A 14,231-nucleotide genomic window follows, 5' to 3' on the forward strand; every position below is an offset into this window, starting at 1 on the left:
AGGATCTACCAGCGTAGAAAGAAGCACATAGCATGTGATGGAGAGGGTCTGTGTATTGTATGTCCTTGGCATGGTTTCATGTATGCTGCTGTTCAGAGCAGCTAGAACCCACAAGGCTCATGTAAGGTCTCTTCCAAAGAAGCAATTACTGTATGATCTGCACTCATGCAAAACAAAAAAAAAAAAATGCTTGGGCTTGAGTGTTTCTTCTTGCATCTACATATGTGATGATGGGCATCTCTGAGCCAGGTGCACAGACAGTCACACAGGCCTAGTTATACACACTAGCACACAAAGGGCATAAATATACACAAGATACATTTCATTTTGCCAGAGTTCACCCCTTTGACACTGGCAGACGGAGAGACCCAGACAGAGAGCAGCAGAGGCTCCACTGAGAACCAAGTCTGCTTTATCTCTGGAAACGAGTCCTGTTTTGACATGTATTACACAGAAAGCCTGCTGAGCAGAACAGCTTCAAGTGACATCAGACTAAATCCAGACGAAGCTGAAGGTGGGGGAGGGTGTTGGGATCGGGGCTAGTGTAGCGGATAGGGCTCAAACCAGGTGATGGAGAGCGAGAAACTTCCTTCTGGCTGCTTTCGATTCCTTTGGAGGGTGTGTTATGAATCACACGTCGACTTAATGGAAGGGGAAGAATTTTGAGAATTATGAGATTGCATAAATAATATTCTGGCTTCATATAACTGCTTGCTGAAACTTCCAATGGAAATTAAATGCATTTGATGATGCAGAGGGAAGAACTGTCAAGGTCCATAAACATTAATTCCAAGAAAAATACATTTTAATGTTCATGTAAAAATTTTACGGCCAAGCTCTAGAAACAGGTGTCAGACTGTCATGAAGTAACTCTTGAAACTTAATCATCGTCATCTGTGGACTTGTGATTTTGGCTTTGTTCAAACTTGGTGGTCCGTAAAAGTAGTCCGCCCTGACTAGAATTTTCAGATTTACATTCTTTCTAAACTGAAATTGATCAACAGATAATAATCACTTTTTTTACCGTATGGACAGGATCATTCTTTCATCTTGGGCCATATTTACACAACCTGCTAAATACATGGACATTGATCGTTTTTCCATTTTACTGTAGTGTTAATATGTGGTTGAGTGTCATTAACTAAGTGGAAACAATTTTTAAAATTCCTTTAAAAAGTGAACACTGATCATTCTTCCCTCTGCATCCCATTTCCAAACAGGCAACACACCTTAATTGCAAAAAATACTTGAACAATTCCGAAAACTAACCAAATGCTTATAAGGTATAGCTAGCCACTAAGTAGTTTTTTGTGTTTTCTTTCATTTTTTTTTACATGGTAAACATATTGGATTCATGTGCTAGAGAGCAGTTTTGGCAATTAATGTGATGTAAAGAAAAACAAAACGTGAATTTGGCTTCATCTGAACATCTGTGATATAGTTACAGTTTCTGGACAGCACACTGCTAATGTGCAATCCATGTTTTGGGCTCCGTCAGGTATATTGCATGATAGAAAGGGTTGTTAAACTGGACTCTGGGAATTTTTCTGCCCCTTCAGTACATTATGAAAGAGACTCACTCTATAGTTCAGAGAAAATCTTGAAATTGGGTTTGGAGGAAGGGATGGAGGAAGTTATAAGGAGTTATAAACTGCCACTAGCCAATCAGCTGAAGATGAGATTTTTCTTTTTCTTCGGTTTGTATCCAGCTTTTGTGGAAATAGGACCTTTGCTCAGTGGGGAGTACAATGCTCTGTTGTATCAGACCCTGTCAAGTAGAATTGCTCATGGTCATGGACCACCAGGGATATCCTCAGGGCAGGCCTACTGGGAGCTTCCACTTGTCAGGTCTCTGTGTCTAATGACCGTTTCTAAGTCCCAGTATCCCTCTTGTGGCCTCAAGATTTTGGCTGCGTGTCCTGGGAGCCTTTCAAGAGGTATGCTAAGGATCAAGGGTAACTGCGGGGGGGTTCAAGGTTGCTCCAGTTCAACTCACTGCATTAAGGTTAAATTGTCACAATAAGCGATGTAAAGAAACACTTTTTATCAGTTACCCAGAAATGTGCTTTGCATTGTAAACAATTATATTTCGTACAAAATATCAGCAAAGGGGGCAAATCTATAATGTCTAATTTGAAAGATGATATTTGCTCCCTCATATTTTCTACAAACTGTTGGTTGTGCTTTTTTTTACTGTATATCTGGTGATGGGACTGTTATAAAACTTACACAATGTATTGTTTCATTTACCTTGGTTTAATTCATTTTCGTTCTGTGTTTTTGTGTAATGTACAGTACTGTAATAGAACAGCATGGGGGAGTAATGGTATTTTATATTTAGGAGGTACAGTATCATAACAAGTTTCAAGTTTGCAGATGCTGGTGAGAACTGAAATAGAAATCTTTTTCAAGCTGAACATTCCACTGATGTGAGCGGAACATATGCAACTCAAGAGTAGTGGTTTAGGAACTGAAATGCAGAAAGTGTGTTCAAAGTGCATGAAAACTTGTTAGAATGAGCTTACTTTTATTATTTGCCCAGTATAAACAGGGAGACACCAGCTTTCCTTTGTGGTTCCTTCTTAGAAGTAACAGAGACCACTTGATATTAGGCAGAGTCAAGCAGCTTTCGCTGTCCCATTCCACTGTGAGCCGGCAGCCCGACCCGAATGATTCACAACTCGACTCTTTACATTCCCCTTCACTTTACGGACAGTTCGTCGAATAATCGACTCGCTTTTGTTTTGCACACAAAGCTTTACCTGCACAAACATTAAGGACAAGTGGAATTCAAATTATACTAACGAACGGGTTAGTTTCTCTGCAGAAGTATTTGTCAGCTGAAATTTGACATGAGCAGATCAGATGAAAATATTCACTTCTGCTGTACTTATATCACCATCACTATCTCAGGAATTTAGCATTCCCCTTTCAATTTCTTGTTCTTTTTAATACTCTCCCCACAGGATAAATATTATGTTAAAAAAAAACCTGAACTAGCACACAATAAGCCTTCTATGCAGGATGTTTTTTTAAACATAAATTGTAAATGACTTTAATTCCACAAACAGACATATACATATATATATATACACACACACACACACACACACACACACACACACACACACACACCTTTCCAGTCAACATACCAGATTCATAGCCACATATACATATATACACATTCACACACAAACATACAATTCTCTTCATAGACAATATGGTCAAATCTGTTGCATAAGTTACACAGAAATCGACTTAGTATAATACCTCATTAATCTTTGGCCCCCACTGTTGCTGTTGCAACATTCAATAAAGGTTGCCTTTTCGTTGTATCCTCAGATGTCCTCTGAGTTTATCTGGGGAGACCTGCGTGCCACGTGGCCCCATCCAAAAGTCTCTACATGCTCTAGCTATAACTACTATTTTATTTCTCTGAGTAAGACATAGGAAGCCAAATGTGAAAGGAACCCAAACTGTGTTGTGCTTTTGTGGGTCAAGGTGCTGTGCTGTGGCTCTAGGTGCTGCCTCTGCTTTCAAGCAGGAACTCAAGCTCCCTACCCGCAATGGACTCAGGGAACATATGCCCCCTGCCTATCCCTGAAACACACAGGGATAGATGTCACCCTGAAGAACGACATGCTGGCTTTCTGTCTTTCGTCTTAAAGTTCCCTCACCTTGTCAGCCATGCTCTTGGACCAATCAGCACACCCCTCCAAACCTCTCTACCTCCTTCACAAGTCAAGGAGTTACAACCAGCTGAGAGACCTAAAGAACGCTTGCAGGAAGACTCCAAGAACTGTGACTCATGTAGTAATGCCTCCAGAACTCCGGGGGGGATTTTATATGGATGCAGCACTAATGCACATTTAAACCAGCAAACCCCACACCTTTTGACATATGCAGTCATGGGGTGTCAAAAGCCATCATCAGGAGGTAATCAAAGATAAATGTGCCCATGTGATAATGTTACCCTGTTAACAGTAAGATGTGCTCATGCTGAAAGTAGAAAAGGGCATTTTGGTGAAAAATTGGCCTGTAAGGTCCAGTGGGACCAATGGATGGGTGGGACAATGATTCCAGGTGTACAGAGAGTGTGTGGTGAAGACTGGGAGATGGAGACGGCTGAGCTGATGGACTAGCAGTGTAGTGCTTACTGCTATGCTTCAGGTTTTTCATTTCTGCATCATGATCCCTACTAGAAGATAAATCTTCACTAGGGTGTTGCAAATCTTGATCACATAGCACATACCCCAGTGAATTCTTGAGAGGGGGTAGAGGATTATCAAAATAATACAGTGTAATAAGGTGTGTATTATTTAAGTGATATGTATTTTTTAAATTTCTTAGTGCATTCATTACACTTTTTAAGTTTTTCAATATTATTTAGTCATGTTGTCTTTCAAGCACAAAGAACCCCCAACTAATTATATGAGTGGTCATACTTACAGTATAGTCCTGTAAGTAATATGTGGTTAATATATGATTAAAATATGCATAAATACTGGGAAATGGTAGCCATTAGCAATGAGATGTTGAGATTTCATATGCAGTTCAAAAAAATGTCTTTCCAAAAAGGCACCATGTTTATGACTCACACTCCAAAAGGGCCACATTTCTCCTTCAAGATCCCTGGTCAACCTCAGACCACAAGTGAGTGAAGCGATGCAACCACTGAATCTGCATCATGGTATTCCCTTGGGTCAAGGTTGTCATGTTGCAGTATTTGTTTAGATTGTTTGGGTTTTTTACCAACTTCTCATCCTAACGCTTCCCCTCGGAGGCTGTAGCACTCCAGGTACATTCAAAGTTTCTGTACCTGACCAACCAGGGCAAGTGACTATGACAGAGCTAAGAATTGTGGCTCTTCCCTCACCACCAGCAACCAAACATCCCTGTTTCAACAGTTCCAGAGAGATGTGCTTGGTGTTGCATGCTACTGCCCTCTTCCCCTTAGCAACAGGGGAAAAATGTCCCCCAATATTCATTCCTTTCTTGAAGATAATGTCATAGGGTTGTTGGCTTCATTTTGCTTCTCAAGCAAAGACAAAGAAGTAAACAGCGAGAGTTTCAAAATTGTGCCCACAGGCTATCCTTATCTATGTACTTGACCCATAAGTTAAGAACACAGGGTGTACTACATTCCAGATGCTGAGTTTATCATTTTGTCATTTACAAAGTCTTTACTTCTGCTTTGTGTGTGGCTGGTCTCAGTGGATTTTTCCATTGTATCACAAAGTTGACCAGTACCAGTAGTTAAATTAAGATCACTTGGACATAATGTCAAATGGGTTTACTTCTGCTCAGTGAGTGCTAGCGGTGCTGGAGAGGCAATGTGAATCCACTCCAGGCTTTCTGTGCCCCTGTCACAACCGCCTTCCATGTCTCTGCAGAAGACAAACGGAGAGGCGGCTGTATGCAACGCAATGCAATTTCCTCACGTGCCATGACATTCATCACACCAGACACTGTAGCACCATTTAAAGCCTTCCCACGCCAGTAAGTTTTACAAGATTTGATTTAAGAGTGATAGAAGAACATTTCTCAAGGACAGCAGATTTAATTTCTTCTTTCTGGCTGATGATGCTTTCCAGTAGATGAGAAAAGAGATCTTGTAAATAGAAAGAAAGCATGGTGGGGCATGTCTTTCCTTTCATTCACTGACCTCCTCCTGCTCTCCTCTCTGATTTCAAGACAAACAGATGTATAACATTAGGGTTTCTTTACTTAGGTGGAATGTATAGCTTTGCACTGACTTAAAAAGAGAAGAAATGCCAGGTCCCTGCAAATCCCCTCAGTGGCACCTCCTGAATTTTTCTCCATTAAAGCAATTAATCATGCACACGGTATCAGCGGCTGTTCGTAATTAGTCTCAATGACCGCACGTTCAGGGTGCCGATTCTGGAGATTGATGACGGGAAGGCAAATTAAACCTGAAGCAGTGAAGCCGACTGCAGTTTTAAGCTGGGCCTTCTCCTTGAAGTGGAGCTGTTGCTCATTCAACATCACATTCCTGCAAGTTGTGAGATCTTGAATACTTCTCTCTCGCTGTATGTGCTGGCAGCTTTGAGTGCAGAAAAGAGACACCAGCTCGCGTTGAAAAGACTTAACTCTAAAAGGATAACATGGAGCAAACTATGCAAAGCTTCAAATGAGTCGTTTGCATCCCACGCTTATCACGTATATACATAGAATGCCCAGATGAAGAGGTCACTTCAGTTGGGTTCTAAGGGACATTAAGTGTGAAGATAAAGCAGGACAAAGATTTTTCCTGTTTTCAAAAATTTGGAATGAGGGCCTACACTTTGTATGGACTGTGTATGGGTCTGCTTTAAATTCAGCCCAGTTCATCAGCTCACTATTGTGCTGTGATGCCAAGTACCTCTGCATGTTGAGGCCAAATACAACAGGAATCAAGGTGTCTTTTCCCTACACTACAGTACCACTCCTGAGAATGGCAGCTCCAAAGCAACTCAAAGCAACTGGCAATGTAAGCCTATGGGGTGAAACACTTGTACTAAAGTAAAATCACTTTCCTGTGAGTGGCTCTTATGTGTAGCTTACATAATAGAGTTTATTCCTTATGAGGAGTACACTACTCTTCATCTAATGGCTGGAGAGACTATCACATTAGTATGGATTTTCTCAGTTTAGCCAGGCTGCCAAAAACCACAGGGCATCAGAAAAATGAGAAGGTTTTGTGATGCTGGCATTTTAATTGTGAAAGGAGGAAGACGGGAACAATGACACTGCCTCGGTCTTTCAGCTCAGCCCATCCGATTCTGTCTACACCTAAAAATAAAGTGACAAAGTGTAACTTTTACAAAAATGAAGTCAAAATCTGTCATTTAAAGCACAGATTTTTTGTATTTACCTTATTTTAAGGTTGTTTTCTGTACATATGAGACATGTACATATTATATAAATGAGTTTAAAATATCTGAATTAAAACTTTGAATGTTAAATGTACTGTTTTTGACTGACTGCTGATTTATGGTGTCTTAAAAGGCAACATGCAGAAGAAAATGTAAAAATACTTTTAAGACATCTGAAAAACTCATGATTAGAAAAAGTGTGCAAAGCACTGATTATGAGAATGAAAATCTACATGGCATTTATTAAATGTTAAAATGGCATCAGTCACCACTGACATCCATAAAAACAGCATCTGCTCAGTAAGAGATAGTGTAGTGTGCAGTACCATAACCACAGGAATCCCATCATAAACTTCATCAGAAATCACAATAACACTCATCATGGCGCTAATGCCATTAGTAATCACAGCAGACAAATAAGTGAGGCTAAAACCTCTTAGTAGGATTAAACCAGCACATCTTGGAAAACCGAGTGGCAAGCATGTCTGGGGTTTCCTGCTATGTCTGGTCTCATCCTGTGTGGCTCTCTGTGGCCAGAGTCCAGAGTGAGAGCAGTGCTGTGTGTGTGTGTGTGTGTGTGTGTGTTTGAGGGAGGGTGAGAGTGAGACATAAGAACCTTATGATCGCTCAGTGATAGTAAGAGGAAGTGACAGTGAGTCAATAATCATCTCCCCCCACACACACACACACCATACACACAAACTCACTCTTATACCTGCTGTGCCACCCCACCCCCCACCCTGGAGGATCACATGGCTGTGCGCTGGGTTGGGATTGAGGGCTGGTTGCTGCAGCGATAAGCCAGGCAACAACATCGTTAAGCGCCGGGGGCATTAATCCACGGACAGATGGCTGGGGGGAAGCGCCACTTCCTGAGCTGCAGGCAGGAGCAGCGGCCCACTTCCTCGCCATAGTCATCATCATAATCATGGCTACCCCCTCCACCAATGGCATGAGCGCCATGAACCCTGTCATCATCACCACTGTCCTTCCGTTCTCCTCCATATTACCCTCATCCCAACTTTCCTCCATCACACAATCACTGCCTGCCATGTCACTGTTCTCCTGAGCAAAGGGAAGAGCATTTCCACTAAGCTCTTTGGCAATTACATGCATCTCAAACATAAAAGTAAATCTTTGCCTCTAAAGTGATGCTGCAGTAAAGCTGGGAGGTTGCATACAGCATCCTTAAATTAAAATGAAGCTCCTAGAGAGGTTCGAGAGTGTAAGGGGTTTTGCTAGAATGCACATTGTATTTGTTCAAGGACACATCGACCATCCACTTGTGATGTGAAGCTCCTTGGACTAAATTCAAAATACATGAAGTATTAGTGACAACATCGGAATAATTTTGTCCGCAATCTCAGATTTGCACTTGAATCAGTGGAAAACCCTTTGAATATTCACAAAAGAGGAGGAAAGCAGGCAGTGATTATCATCAGCAAGGATGATCATATAAGGAAATATTACAAATGTACAGTTAATCCACGGGTGTGACGCAAGTCTGAAACATCAACGGACTCATAATTTAGCAATTTGCACGCATTTCAAAACATTTACGCCTTATTAAAAAATGAACCTATTCTTCAAGTGTTGCCTTTATCTGGTCTTGACTTTAAGGCTGATTTATTACCGTTTCACACTGAAATTGCTACAATAAAGTCCTAATCATTTGGCCAGCGAAATTCAAACACGCAGAGAGAAAGAAACACAAACATTTGTTATAAATGTAAATCTGCGCTGACAGCGAAGTAAGTCAGAAGGGCACAGCCTCCCGTAAGCCTTGGTGATGGAAGGTAGAGAGAAGAGGATGGCAGAGGGGGATCGGACGGCGGGGGGAGCAGGTTGCCGGTTCTGCCCGGCTGCTCAGGCCTTGTCTTCACGGGTAGACAAAGCCACAAAGGCGGGATGGGGAGACGGGGAGACGGTGTCCCGGTACTAAAGATAAGGAACGCGGCGCAAGGACGGGAAGACGATAAGGCAACGAGAGAAGGATGTGGAAGAGGACATGAAGGAGTAGCTGAGGACGGTGGAGACAGAAGGCGGCAGAGAATAAGCAGTAGGGAGCGGTACACGAGACCAAAAAGAACAAGCGCGAGGAATAAGATGTAGATGGGAAAGGGAAGGCGCTGAGATAAAGGAGAGAGAGAGCGAGAGAGATGAGGGAGGGAGAGAGGAAAAGCACATCAGAGAGGCAGGGAGCCAGTTGCTCAGGGGCAATGAGAAGTGGAGTGTGCACTAACGTGGCGCAGCAGAACCGGGCCACCGCATGCCTGTCAGACACACGCAGCCCGCTCCCGCACAGGCCGGCCGGCAGAGAGGCTACCGCCAAACGCCACACTCGTGCCAGGTGTTCCGTCGTATCCGCCGCGTGCCCGCTGGCTTGGACGCACCGGGACCACCCGTGACCGCCGGCCGGCCCTGTGCGTGTACGGCGATTACACCCAGAGTGCAATGTGCGCGGAGTGCGGCACGTTCGACGCAATAGCAATTACGCACCCTGATGCAATATATCGGCATATAAACCGAATAAGGGCTCAGGCTGCGTCAGCCACTCTGCGAATGCTGTATACAGGGAGGAAAAGCATTCAGTGTCAACACTGGCTACACACTGTGCCGCCGTGCACCGTTTCCAAACGTGAAATGAGTTGGCAGGAAATAGTGAGTAGCGGGAGATGTAATGACGAGGCACTTGACATGACACCAGAAGGCTGCGGGGTAAAATCCTGCTGTGCCCTTGAGCGAAGTTCTTAACCCGAATTGCATCCAGCTGAATCAAAGAGTCAAAGTGTGAAAGTGAAAGCTACTACATGTCACTTTGAATAAATTACTCAAATAAACAACGTAATGTAAATAATGAGAACAAACACTGAATGCACTGGCCTCTGGAAGTGAGGGCACAGATCATTTATCAATAAATACATTAAGTCCCTTCTCTTTCTCTAATTGGAAAAAATACTGCCTTTCACGGTTACGTTTTACGATTAAACGCCGCTCACGTTCTAGCCCCTCAGAATTTATATTTTTATATTGCATATTTTTATAGTTCTTCAATGTATGTATTTATGGTTGCATTTAATAAATTGTGTTTCACAGCTAATCAATGTTCTGGGTTTTTCAGGAAAATATTTGTCTTTAATATCATGATCTATCTATCTAAGATTATTAACCAACCAATGTCAACAACCGCTTGCCCTGAGTGGGGTCACGGCAAACCGGAGCCTATCCCGGGAACGGAGGGTGCAAGGACACACCCAGGACAGGACACGAGTCCATCGCAAAGCACCCCAAGCAGGACTCGAACCCCAGACCAAGCACAGTGGGCACCGGTCAAACCCACTGATCCACCGCACTCCCCACAAGCTTATTAAGATATTTTTAATGTGATTTGTCATCATGTGATTTTATTTCAAGCAAACTGAAATAAAATCACGAGCCAGAGATAATTTTGTGTGCTTGCTACCATGTTCTGTCCACAGTAACTTTGTGCTTATCCATAGAAAACTTACTGTATATAAATATGAAAGCCTCAAAACAAGTCAAAATATTGATGCGTGTCATTTAATTTTATTTAGCAATATTTATGCAGAAATTTCAAACTACTTTTAGCAACACATCTAAAAATGCAGCCTACTACCTAAAAATCTGCCAAGAATAGTTACGTAACACTAATCCTTTGTCTGCTATACAGTATGCCAAGTCCACCAGCTGAGTAATGAAACTGGGAAACATTGTCAACATGTGAGATTTTACTGATATTTTCTTTTAAACAAATGTTGATGTTAAACCAACGGACACAAGACGAATTCAGTGCACGTGAGCAGAACGCTCGGAGAGAAGAACTGCTGAGACGCACTTTCAGTTTCTTCACTGTAAGTACTCGCCATGATTTGAATGCGCAGTTTCTCCGCCAGAAATGTGAACTAAACTACCAGAAGTCGTAAACTAAAAAAATCTTTCCTTGTACGATCAAAACTTTGTTTGGCAGGGATGGTAAAGAGACACACTTGTGATCATGGGGCACTGCTGGAATACTTTATATCCACCTGTAAAACCATACATTGTGCAGCATTACGTTCTGCTAAGAATGTCAACGTAGTAATGGAACTGCAGTTAGAATCTTATACTTTTCATCATGAATCATTAGAAAATATCCTGGCAAACATAACTGATAACTTTGCGTTTCAGCAGTTCAAAATGAAAAGCAGCGGAGCCGACAATGATGGGAGAAAGTGGCGAAGTAGAGGAAGATGGTGCGGCTGGAGGTCTAACAGCTTCAGATCAGTGGCCAAATATTCAGTGGGTGATATTCTGTGAGGGAAGCAAGATTATCAGGACGTCATATTTCTGAGATTTGCTTGGGTAATGGATAAAGTACGACCGAACGAGGTGTCCCATAGCCAACGAGACAGCGGCACAGTGCGGCACAACGTCTTGCGTGTGATTTGTGAAAGTTTGATCATAGCCGTCATCCTTCTACTTGAGAGGGGCAGTTTTGGGTGAAGCAGGGTATGGCTCCGGCTCCGGCTGGGGGCAATGTACTTTGTCATGGTATGTCAAGTAAACAGCAAGTGACTTTACCAGTCTGTCATTTATAAGCTTGGCAAGGTCACAAGCCAAGTGAAAAACAAAGGAGGCGATTATGTAAGTATGCAGGAGGACCAAAAAGTGAGACAAGTACAAAAAAGTATGAAAATGTTAGATGCTACCCATAATACTTGTATTATGGCTGTAATATTCTGTAGAAATAATGTACGTTCGTATAGAAAAAGAACTTGTCAGAACTTACTTACGTAGCTCATTCTGATCCTGTACAGATATTTAATCTCCCCTAAAGGTGAAGGACTTTATGAAAAGAAATAAGATTGAGAAGCTAAAGCAGAAGATATAACCTGAGTAAAATACCTGAGAAGCTCAACAGGCATACAATCTAAATTTACTGCATTAATCTTGCCATCCATCCCTCCATTCATCCGGTCTGCTTGAGGGTCATAATAGCAGCCTATTAAAAGAATGCTAGTTCTATCCATCTATTTCATTAGAGATTCATTTGTCACTTTAAATCTTTTATGCTCCTGAAAGAGACCCTAATAAACAATAAAATGACTAAAGTTATTTCAGTGTACATTATATACTGAGCATTTTAATTATATGTTTATATGTATAAACATGCATATTAAAATGACTTGTCAACTTTATATATATATATAATATATATATATACACACACACACACACACACACACTTATGTTCATATGTGGAATGCATAATCATACATAGTGTATATCTTACATTTACTCTACAAATATGTTATGATCATCTATTAGTTATAAGCATCTAACGATAGAACCAAGACCATAAAAGCATTACGTGCACGGTGTTTCAGAACTGCGTTTACATAAGAGATAATGCCTAAGCAGTGATGGTGATTGTCTCAGACAGAGAGGACCATATGTTGAGTTTCAGCTGTAATCTTTTCCACTGCGATGGCTTAGACATCAGCAAGCACAATAGCGGAGATGGCTGTTTGGGAGCCTTTATTTGCTTCATTTCTCTCTCCCCCACACCCCCTGCACCACTTGCGCTACTCACTTACAGTTTTTCAGCTTAATACAAAATGTGTCTGCCCTCTGACTGGGGAGCTCTCGAAATGTTTCGAGGAATGGTTACAGAACAAACCGTGAAAGTGAGATGTTCTCTCTGTCTGAGATTGTTTGAGGCGCACAAATCATAGAAATAGAGGTATTCTGTTTCCTTTTTCTCATTTTTTTGGACATTAATTATTAAGCACAGTTTTAAAAATGCTCTTTGATTTTAAGGTCCATCTTTGAAACTAAATGTTATCTAAAAAATAAACTCGAAGGCAAGCTCATGAAGGATGCTTTGAAGACATACAAAATGAAAGAATTGTGCCTCAGTGTTTTACAAATTAACCTCTTTAAGGATTTCCTGAAAAGGCCATTGCAAATTCACACATACGGAAGAAAAGGTAAGTAATGTATCTTAAAGGTATTAAATGTGATCGGATGAAGATGATGACAGGGAAGATGGCAGCTCAAATAGGGAGGAGGTTGCTTGTGTCAAAGCAAAAGATGCAGAGGTGAGCAAAGAGGGTGTGTGCAGAATGGCAGCGATCGCCAGGGGTGTGGTTTGACATTCCAAGCAATGATGAACAAGTAGAGGTGATCTTTCTCTAAACACAGGTTCCACATCAACAGTGGCAAAACTGAGCGGAAACACACTGTGTATCACACATCTTTGCGAAAAGGCATCAAAATGCATCGGTTAGACAGTCAAAGTATTTCTCCCAATTATTAAAATCTTAGTGTCATATTCGTTTCCATTTGCCACCTTTCACATCAGAAATACATAGTACTCCAACACCGATCAAACATTTTAAACAACAATGTTTTTTTACACTCATATCCATTATGAGGATCATCTGTGGCTATTTGCGTTCCACTGATAGTATAAGATGCCCTGGATCATTTCGTGGAACGGCCTCTGTTCACATGTATCTAGCTGCATGCATCAGAGCATTGGGGTAATATTTTCAGTTCCAATGGAACAACAGTCTCCAGCCAAGAAGGGGTTACTGAATGAGCTAATCGCCACTTTAGAGGAGGGCAAGGAAGAGCGAGGGAGGGAGGGAGGCTCGCAAGAGGTGATGGATGAAAGGGGATGGATAAGCGAGGTGTCAGAGAGAAAGTGAGAAAAAGAGAGCGCATAAGACAACCGCTGGATTCTGAGGAGCAGTGCTATATAACAATTAAAAAGATGAAGATGGTACTTATCAAAAAATAACTTGTAAAAGCGCATTAGTGTTGACTTGCTGTGTTACAATTGGTTTGTGTCACATGGGCAATACAAAATAATAATGAAACAATGATTTTGCTGCATCTGATGAAAGAGTGAGCACACTGATAATGCAACTGCACATCAAAAGGTATTAATAATAAAATGTAATGTGTGCAGCCAACCGTCAGAGCTTTAAGCTTTCTGTGGCTATGGGTGCTCGCGTACCATTGTGTGTATGTGTGCCAACTCACAATGATGCTATTAAGAGCATGAATTACAAATTCTGCTGACTTTCAGAGTACTGAACTGAATGGGAGGATGGACGGAAAGTAATGAGAAATATATGGTCTAGAGGGATCAGAAGAAGCAGCATTTAGGTTTTAAAAAGACAGCTTTCACAGAGGAGGGATGGAGAGATGGACTCAACGGAGCAGCTTAAAGAGGAAGTGGGTATTGATAGAGCATCAAGGAGAGCATGGCAAGGCAGCTGGAGGACTACAGCAGGAGAGAGGAAATTACATGTAGCAAAGAAAGATTAGACATGAAAAAAGGGGATA

The sequence above is a fragment of the Scleropages formosus genome, chromosome 10 (assembly GCF_900964775.1).
Source record: "Scleropages formosus chromosome 10, fSclFor1.1, whole genome shotgun sequence".
Taxonomy (NCBI): Eukaryota; Metazoa; Chordata; class Actinopteri; order Osteoglossiformes; family Osteoglossidae; genus Scleropages; species Scleropages formosus.